Here is an 11,062-nt window from a genome sequence, read left to right as displayed (position 1 = left end):
TTTTCTATTGTTCATATGGTTTTTATATTAAGTAAACTTATATATTATAACGAAATATTTCATTTCTCCTCTTAAGTTTACTCTTTAAAGAGCTTTTGGCTTGGAAGGCATTCTCTTTTATATTTTCACCGGCGAACACAGGTCGACCAAGAAAAGGGATTTTGACGAAGGAAAAAAGCTATTTCTGGGAGAGCCTGTGTTGCCCGGTGAACCCAACCCAATTTTTCCCACCCCTACACCTATCCAAGCCAAGAAAAGGTATCTAGAAAAGCAAAGATTGAGTGAGGGCGCTCGCATCGGGCCGTCAACAGTGGTAGTACGGAGGCGATGTGGGAGTGACCGTTGTCGGCGGCACACCCCCATATTGGGGTTTTGGGAAGGAATACTCTAAATGGCAGGAGACCTGTGAATAGTGGTTTTCACACACCCCGAACTTTATACACGACGCCCTTTTGGTGCTCGTGCGAGGGTAGTAACCTCTGCATACCAATGCTAACTTTTTCTCTGGTATATTTAGAAAGTATTTATATCAGAAAAGAGGCTAGAAGGATCTTTTCACCGGCGACACAGGTCTCTCCCCAAAATTAGATTTTTCCTTCGTCAAAATCCCTTTTATACTTAGAAAAGTGAGCTACAGGAACTTTTCACCGGGTGACACAGGTCTTCCCCCAGAAATAGATTTTTCCTTTGTCAAAATCCCTTTTTCATACCTCTATTTAGGTTGGCATCAGTTCAAGTAAATTGCTCATATAAAAAACTTTCAGAAGAGGGTAAGGTCAATAATATTAGTACAAGAAATTCACTTGTAGTAAATTTTAGTACTTTGAATGAGGCCACTTTTTCTGCAAGACATTCTCTTTTACTAAATTTTGTAACTATGTTAAAGTTAGTACTGTATTATGGCAAAGAAAACCCACTTGTAAAAAACTTTGTACCTGATGGTAAAATTAGAATTAGTGGCTGGAATTTACAATTACAACTTTTGTATTCATGTAAAGGTAGTATTTCAATTACCATAGCTTATGAGTACTTCTTTGTGTGATATATGTTTGTATCAAGTTAGTAAGTGAGAACTAGTTCATGTATAGTATCTAGTTTTCATAATTTTGACAAGTAGTTATTGTAAGAAAGAGTATACATGGTAATCAGTCCGTATCCTTGACTAGGTATTTTTAGTACCAGTGATTTTAGCTCTAATTTCAACAAAGGACTTTTCTAAAGTCCTCAGTCTACATTACACCAAACTTTTCAAAGACCTCTGTATTTTGCTTTTCTCAAATATAATGCATCTGCTACTAAAGATTCATATTTAATCATTTTAATTTTTTTCATTAATTTATTGAAAAATGATCTTACATCTACATCTAAGAAAAAGCAAAAGGAAGAAGGTTAAGGTTAATTAAATAATTAAAAATACAATAAAAAATATAGAATGTTTCACATTCAATAATACCTGTTGTAATTATTGATTGCTCATTGCCTAAATTCATAAGATCATTTTCAAGAGCAATTATAATGATATGACTACGTACTCAGATTGTTAAAATCTGTCCACTTTTTTATGAAAATCAAACTGCAGGCAGTGGGATAACCAAAAAAAAAAAAAAAAAAAAAAAATTGTTTTCACAACTGTGTCACATTCAGTATTATACAGACAGTCCCTGGTTATCGGTGGGGTTCCGTTCTCTGCAGGGTGCTGATAAGAGAAAACCGCCATTAACCGAAACTTGGTGATTTATGCTGCATAGCACCGATATCCGGTTAATGGCACCTCCTTAAGGTATGTTATGGTACCACAACTCTATTATTGGCACCTTATGGCACCAATAACCAGAACTCGGAGCGTTATGGTTCCATAAATTTCCAATTTTAACTGGTTCACCATTAACTGAGTCTGCCGATAACTGGGGACTGCCTGTGTAGGGTTTCCAAATAAATATTGAAATACCTCTTATATGCTCTGCAGAAACTCCTCTATGTCATGTAACCATCAATGATTATCGTTGAGCGGTACGCAATCTTCTTGGTAAGTTTCTGTATATGGTGAAACACCTCGACATTAAATCTGAAATTTCTCAGTAAATAACGTAGTTGCATGATACTAGAAATGTTTGTTGAAATAACCCATTTGTGTGCTTAATCTTACAACAGTGTCTTGGAGGTTTCTATCAAGATTTACGAGAAGACTTCGATTCAGTTCACCAAATAAATGTTGAAGGATGGAAGCTGTTTCTTGTGGAATGTCCCGCTTCTCCTTACTGGTAAGAAAGCAAATACCAATTTAGTATGTATAATATTAGAAACTAGAAATTTATATTCTTCCTGTGATAGATGGAAATATATTGACAGCCTGTTGTTACTTGATATCATTGACATGAACCTATGACTAAGATATTCACTTGATAAAAGTTCAAGAATATGCCTAGACCAGTGGTTAGCACATCATACTTCAGTTACATTCTACTGTAGCATTAATAATCTTGCAAAAAATAATCAGGAGATTAGTTTGCTGGAGGTCCACTTGAAGTATGTATCCAAGTTCACTATACATCATATCTCAGACCCACAACCCTTCTTTCTCTAGATAAGTATTTTTCAATATGCAGAAATACTTCAAGTTGGCAGCTGTGCAAGCTTTGCTTCTTACTTATAAAGCTTACATGCAAGAATGATCTTTCAGTGTGGACTATAATAATGAATTACCTGTATCTGCAGCCTTAGCTAGATGAAATTGAAGTCTTTAAAATGATTATGATCTGGATTTGCTATAATTAGCAAATATTGTAAAGATTCATATCCATGATAGGTATATATATTTATTACTGCTGAAACAATGCGCTTTCTAAACTCTGTCTTGTAATAGCTTTCAGAAGCCACCCAGCTATGCTGTAGTTCCCTACAATGATGATTTCATGGAGGCTCTTTGGGGACTCCACATGTTTCGAAATAGCCAGAGAGTCCGATCAGCTTTCAGGTTAAGAAGGCAAGCATTCAGTATTGAAGAAGAGCTGGAATTAAGAAATACTGAAGTTGGTTATGCTGTGATAGGTCTTGATATTCCCACACTTTTTTTAAGTAAAGCATTTATTTTTGCCATTATGGAGTAATGAAGTTGGACATGAATATAAAAAACACCTCACACAGAAGTAATTTTGGTGATTCTAGTTTTGCAAGGGAATGAATCTGAAAAGAGAAATGAGAAGGAAGATTTTGTTGGCAGTGAGGATGTTTACAAAGATGGCAAATTGACTGAGGAAAAAAGGGAGAGAGGGTCTCTAGGTAAACCACCAATAACTAGTTTGACACTGTTAAGGACTCTCAAGGAACAGTCAGTGCAAGAACAAGACTTTGGAAATCAGTTAACTTCTAGGATGACTAAAGAGAGTGAAAAATTATTCTCTGCGGTCATACAAAGGAGCACCACTTCACCTGCAAGATCAGATTTGACTTATTACCTAACGTGCATCTCAGCTTCTTGTGTGGCAGCTGACCCACTGCTTCAAATTAACAAGCTTCCTAAAATTCACCGTTCAACTGCATCCTTGGTCTTGGAGGAGTTTCCTGTTCTTTATGATATTACAGTAGAGCTCACTGTCAAGGACTATTTTGATAATCCATTTGTACTGAACGGTGTGTAGACCACATTCTAGTTACCTATATCTTAAAGTACTATACATTGTAACTTAAAACACACTTATTGGATGAGTTTTGTATATTTTACATAGTATGTATTTTGTAAATACAGTGGGCCCCCTGTATTCGCGTTCTCCAAATTCACGGACACACAGATTCGTGGATTTCTCCTTGGACCTTATCTACCCATTATTTGCGGGGGGGTTCGCCTGTTCGCGGGTTTTTTCCGACTATAAATAATCACAAATTAGTCTATTTTGGTGTTATTTTCATGACTAAATACATTTTTATGATACAAAAATAATTTTCTAATTTTAAAATATTAATATTGATCAATACTGTATTAGTAAGTCTAATAAGATTAAATGATATCACATAATAACAATAATTATTCTCTCTTTCTCTTTCTTACAGAGGTGTATGTTTTCTGTATGATAAATAAATGATTTAGTAATTTTTAAATAATATAAATGTAAAGAGCAATCAGTCCATTAAAGAAAATACTATAGTGAATTAGTAAGATTTAGTTTATAAATTAAAAAATTATGTAAGAATGAAGGAAATCCCAGTCTTCACACATCTTTCTTTTGAACTCCAGGTACCAAACCGAGGTGCAACAGCTGTCAAATATATCACATAATATGACTGGAGGGGAGGGAGTATTTCTCTCTCTCTCTCTCTCTACTGAGATTTGAGATTTTTATAGTACATGTATGTATAATGTGTTTATAAAAATTTTCAAATGATAATAATTGTAATTACAAAAATCATGTGATAGTATTTACAGAAATACTACAATAATATTTCCATTTCACTCTTTCAAAATAAGTATAAACTCTCTCTCTCTCTCTCTCTCTCTCTCTCTCTCTCTCTCTCTCTCTCTCTCTCTCTCTCTCTCTCTCTCTCTCTCTCTCTCACTGAGATGAGAGAATTTCTATTGTACATGTGTATTGTTAATATTTTCACATAATAATAATAATATTAATAATGTAACTAATTTCAAAATTCATATGTGATAGTATTTCAAAGAAATACAACAATCTATCCATTTCACTATTTTAAATAAGGATAACTCTCTCTCTCTCTCTCTCTCTCTCTCTCTCTCTCTCTCTCTCTCTCTCTCTCTCTCTCTCTCTCTGTGTGTGTGTGTTATTGGCTGTAGGTATATATTTTTAATGGTCAAATGTTTAAGATGACTTTGAAATGATATTAAATAATATAACCTCAAAGATTAATGCAGTAATAGGTTAGTAACTTTAGGTATATTGGAAGTAGGATGTTATTTAAGGTATACATTTGGTATCTGAACTTTCGAGATAGGCAGTTATAAGCATTTTTAGTGGTGGTTCTAACTATTCATGGGTTTTAACTATTCACGGGGCTGTCTGGTACACATCCCCCGCGAATACAGGGGGAACACTGTATAAGTAGGTGGAACTACTGCAATTGGCTACATTTTTGTCAGGCCTTTCTGTACAATATTGTATTGAAGTTATTTTTAGAAACTATTCATTTTGCAGTTATATCTGAAATAATAGCCATGTTAGGTTGATTACTAAATATGGAAAAATTACACTACCCCATGCAAGTGGGTTCCAGGACATTGTGTTGGTTAAATTTATATTATTCAACAGATTTTGTTATTCCAGTAGGGCAGACCCCCAGCTGTTTGTTGTGTTGATGTGGTACTATATCTAAATGTACTTGTAATGGTAGTTGCAGACCAGTGTATCATTAGGTATGACAAGGTCTAATACACTCAACAGGTATTTGTAATGATTCAATGGTTATTGCTGATGCAGTGGCTGTTTTTAAAAGCAGAAATGACGAATTCATGCTGGAAGAATATATAAAAGGAAGTTAGCCATGATATCAAAGGCTTTGCAGAGATTGATAGGAAGACAAGTTGGCAGTAAGGGATTTGTTTTTATGATACTATGTTGAAAACCATAGTGAAGAAAACTTAAAATGTTGATGAATGAGGAGTTTGAAGACTGCCAAATTATCTGCAAAGAAAGAAGAAACTAAAAATGAAGCAGCAGGCAAAGTGGATACCTGAAAAGCTGGTGAAGTGTTTCAAGTTGACAACCAGTGTAAAGGGGTACAGAACTTTCGTGAGTTATGGGTTATTTGTTCCTACACTTTATACAAACCATCGGTCCTTTACATAAGGAATTACTTTCAGTGCCAGCTGGAACTCGGTTATAAGATTTTAACAAGGTAGTTAGGCAGTAACTGCTTGTCTGATAGTTGGGAGTCCCGCCCGACTGGACACAAAGATTCCACTTTGCTTTCAACCACTGTCGTATGCAGACGTTCTCTCTCTGCCCACGTCTGTTGTGAGAAATTGTGAGATTTTGTTTTGTTTGTCAGGTTTATGAAATTTGTTTGCTTTATAATGTTGTAAACCCAAAATTTATATGTGACTTTTGCCCTTCATTTGCGCCTGAAATGGGAGGGGGGAATTGCGGAATATCCACTCGGAAATGAACTTAAAGCCTCACTTCTTATGCGCTAAGTACTGAAAGTGTGAGTGTGATAAGCTAATAGTACTTTCTTTCTGGGTAATTGCCTCCTCCCGCTTCTTCACTTGATTCGTCATGCGTAGAGGAGGAGGGGGCAGATGTAATTACCCAATATTTATGTGAAAACGAGTTGTTCCTACACGTTATGTAAACCCTTGATCCTGTAATTTGGGTAATAGCTCCATACGAGAAGAACTCAGGTGGATAGAGTTATGGAAAATACAATTTCCTTTTTGAGAATTGTGTTTTTCCTTACTAATACGTCTTTTGCTCCCTCCTCCCTCAGGTGTGTCTGACCGTGCCATTGGGAACAGGCAGGTGTGGTGGATTTGGGCTTATCTGGCACTCCCTCCTGCAGCGGCCCTTGAACCATATTTCGGTAGCCCCTGTGACTTATGGGAAAGAGGAGGACAACAATTACCATGTCTGCTTGTGTATGTGGCACCACCATATTTGGTGTGCACGCAACATGTGACGTCTGACTCCCTCTCCTGTGGTGTTATCAATGCCACATAATTAGGAGGTGGAAATTTCTGCCTCCTCCTCCACTGTGAGAACATATATAAAAATATGATAAATGGAAAAGAAACAGATGTGGTTTATCTAGACTTTGCAACTTTTGACAAGGTAGACCATAATATATTAACGAAGAAAATTAGAAAACATAATATAGTGGACAAAGTAGGAATATGGATAAAAGAATTTTTACACAACAGAAAACAGATAGTTATTGCAAACAATGAGAAATCGGATGAAACTAAGATAATATCCAGTGTGCCACAAGGTACAGTGCTAGCTGCATTGCTGTTTGTTATTATGATTGCAGACATAGACAGTAATGTTAAGGACTCGGTAGTGAGTAGTTTCGCCGATGACACAGGAATAATTAGAGAAATTACTTGTGATGAAGATAGGAACTCGCTACAAAGAGACCTTAACAAAGTATATGAATGGGCAGAGGTAAATAGGATGGTATTTAACTCTTGATAAATTTGAATCAATAAATTATGGAGATAGAGAAGGAAAGCTATATGCATATAGGGGACCTAATAACAAGACAATCATTAATAAGGAAGCAGTTAACGACCTTGGTGTGAGGTTGAATAGGAACATGTTATGCAAAGATCAAATAGCAATTCTATTGCCAAAATGCAAAGCAAAAATGGGAATGTTATTACAGCACTTCAAAACAAGAAAAGCTGAACACATGAATATGCTTTATAAAATGTATGTTCGTAGTGCACTTGAATATTGCAATATGATATGGTACCCACACTACCAAAAGGATATTGCACAAATAGAGAGTGTACAAAGGTCCATTACAGCTAGAATAGAAGAAGTGAAGGATCTTGACTACTGGGAAAGACTACAATTTTTAAAATTATATAGTCTAGAAAGGAGAAGAGAACGCTACATAATAATACAGGCATGGAAACAGATAGAAGGAATTGCCAAAAACATCATGGAGCTAAAAATATCAGAAAGAGCAAGCAGAGGTAGATTAATAGTGCCCAAAACTATACCAGGAAAACTAAGGAAAGCACACCGGACATTAATCCACTACGCACCAGCATCGACAGTGCAGCGTCTATTCAATGCGTTGCCAGCTCATCTGAGGAGTATATCAGAAGTGAGCATAGGTGTGTTTAAGAATAAGCTCAACAGATATCTAAGCTGCATCCCAGACCATCCAAGATTAGAAGATGCAAAATATACCGGATGATGCATTAGCAATTCTTTGGTAGACATTAGAGGTGCCTCACACTGAGGGACCTGGGTCAACCTGAACAAGATGTAAGGTCTGTAAGGTCTATGTCGTCCTCGCTCCCCCAGTTGCTGGTGGATACTCTAAGGTAACACCCTCCACCTGAAGACGCCCTGGATGGTAGAGATATCTGACATGCTGACGAAGCCGATGAAGAAGAGGTTGAGGAGAAGCGAAAGAAATTATCGTCTTCCTCCTCTTCTCCTTTCGTCGTCGTCGTTGCCGCCTCCTATGCTTCGACTTCTGAGGCTCCCTGTCCAGGAAGAAGATGGTCTCCCCCCCCCCCCCCCCAAAGTCTTGCTTTTTTTTTAGAGACTTCTAGGAACCTGTCTTGTCATACCTGGTGAGACAGGTGGGCCTTCCACTGGTCCTCCCGTTCCCTTGGGAATGGGAACCACTTCATCACCCCCAGAGGCATGCAGGGCAGAGACCGCAGAGGTACCAGCTATAGCTGGTTCTTCTGCTCCTAGTTCTAGAGGCCTTCCACTAGGACCAGGTCCATCTCGGGCGCTTGTTCGCGAGTTCTCCGAGTGTACGCTCGCCCGCAGGTGAGCATGCAGCTAGAGTTGGTGATGCTGAGTTCGCTCATTGTCCCTTCTCGAGCAAGGTATGGAAGGAAGGTGAGAGTTGTTCAGGGGACTCCCGCCTTGCCCCTTGCCATGATTGCTCTTACAGCAATTGTTCGGCTCCCAGTGGGGCTGACTTCTTGGCGCTGTTGGTACTTCTACCCCTGGTTCTGGACTGGAGGTTCGCCTCTGGGACTGGGACCATCTTGGATGTTCATTCGTGAGTATCTCCGAGTGTACACTCGCCTGCAAGTGAGCGTGCAGCTAGAGTCGGTGATGCTGAGTTCGCTCATGTCCTTTCTTGAGCACTGTGCGGAAGGAAGGGGAGAGTTGCTCAGGTGACTCCTGCCTTGCCGATGATCCTTCATACAGCGATCGCTCGGCTACCAGGGGCTGACTTCTCACTACTACTGGTACTTCTGCTCCTGGTTCTGGAGGTTCGCCTCTGGTACCAGGACCGTCTCGGGTGCTTGTTAGCGACCGTCTCCAAGTGTGCGCTCACCTGCAGGTGAGCGTACAGCTAGTCGGTGACACTGAGTCTGCTCACTGTTACGTCATGGGCATGATGCAGAAGGAAGGTGAGAGTAGCTCAGGTAACTTCCACCTTGCCGATGATCGCTCACATAGAAATCACCCTGATCCCAGGTTCAACGTGACAGTACAGCACACCATCATGTCTCGAGCATGGTACAGAGGGAGGTGAGAGTTTCTCAGACTTTCGCCTTGCCGATGTGATGGTCCGGCAGGACCGTACATGCGGGAGACCAGTAGGTGGTCCCCCAGTCGGTCTCTTGGAGTGGCTTCGGCTTCTTCTGAGACTGATGCATCACGAGGACGGTGCCCGCTCGTCACGTCATTAGATGCTATTCTGCACCCGATCGATCTTCATGTAGCGTGGCCAGACGGTCTGGGTCTTGAGAAACGATTTCCCAGACGGTATGGAGCGTTAATACCGTCCTCGAGGAGTGTTTTCCCGCGGGGAAAACACTTCCCTAGACCTGCAAGCCGCTCATCACCACTGTTTGGTGACTGCTTGCAGCCTGCACGGCTGTTAGTTCTGCTGACAGACCGAGTGGGAGTGTCAGATCTTCCTCAACTAGCCCTTCAATCTTCTTACCATCCAACAAGAGGAATGAGGTAACCAAGGGGAACCATGGAGATTGCACTACCCACTGTTCAGCCACGAGAGCAGAGGTGCCAGGCATGGTCTTAGCACCCGAGTGGGCATATGCTCGAGTGGTTCTGGAAGATCATGGGGGAAGTCGGACGAGGCTCTTCCTTTGGAAGGAGGAGGAGCTAGGGAAGGAATCGCCCAGGAAGGACTTGACAGTCCTTCTTCCCTGGACTCAGAGATGCAGGGGTTCCTTGCAGAGGTCACAGCGCTGATTCATCAGCACAGTGACTTCGGGGAAGGATCAATGGTTACTACCGCTGATCGCCCTTCGCAGGGAGTGATCCTGGTCTTTCTTACCTGAAGAGGGTTGGACCGGCAAACAATCTTGTCACAGGACAGGAGAATTTGTGCAGGTCCGACAATTGGACAAATTTGCTTCCCCCTCCTCTGCCTCATCAGTGGCACTTCTTACGTCCTTATAGAATCCTCTGCCGACTAACACGGGTCTCCTGGCTGGACCTGGGCCTTCAGGAGACTCGGTTGGTCTGGTGGTGGGGTTGTTTCCTACCTGACCCACTGGACTACCAACCAATGCCAAACTGGGGTCTGAAGGTGGACTGTAACTGGGTGCCTCCTCTCTCTTCTCAGAGATACGGTGGGCAAGCGGAGGAATAAAGAAGCAACTGTCTTGTCTTCCAGGCAGTTGCCAAGACATACAAACCGTCTTGCCCAACTGCGGCTATGCCTCGAAGCCAGGTTAGCTTGTCCTCCGGCCCCCAAAACCGCTTTTCGTTGAAGGGGACATGAGGGACCCAACCTTCCTCTCTTGCTCCGGGAGGGGAACGCAGAACGCCAACCATGCTGAGGGAGAAGGCTGTGATAATCGTTTGAGAGCCTTCATTGAGTTTCTACAGCTGCCTCTGCCTGGGGGAAAAGGCTATGAGGGTCTGGAGACTGGTGGTTTCTCTCTCCCTTGAGTCAATTCACTTACCAGACTCAGGTCACAATGGAGGGAGCAGGTTTGCACTTGGCTCTGTGGGGGAGAACAATTTCCTGCTTTCAGTGGACCTGAACAATGAGTATTCTTGGATACCCATCCATCGGTCCTACAGGAAGTACCTCTGCTTTATCCGCGAGGGCACGGAGTTCCAATTCAGGGCAATTGGCTTTGGATTCTCAACCGCCCCTCAGGTGTTCGCATGAGTGTCCACACTGGTATCAGCTTGGGCCCACTCGGTCAGGATCCATCTCTGGAGGTACCTCGACGAGGGGTTAGTGCTGGCAAGTCATTACTCCCAGTTACTAAGGGCAGAGATTGTTTTTCTCTTGACACGGTCACGATCTGAGGAATGTAGTAAAGTCGAGAGGACAGAACTCTTCCCCATGCAGAGGATAAAGTGCCTGGACGGGCTGATCAATGGATCAGCAAGTTCGGTAGGGCAGCTCATCTGTTTTCTGT

The sequence above is a fragment of the Macrobrachium nipponense genome, chromosome 2, assembly GCF_015104395.2.
Source record: "Macrobrachium nipponense isolate FS-2020 chromosome 2, ASM1510439v2, whole genome shotgun sequence".
NCBI classification, from domain to species: domain Eukaryota; kingdom Metazoa; phylum Arthropoda; class Malacostraca; order Decapoda; family Palaemonidae; genus Macrobrachium; species Macrobrachium nipponense.
This window is presented reverse-complemented; position numbering follows the sequence as displayed.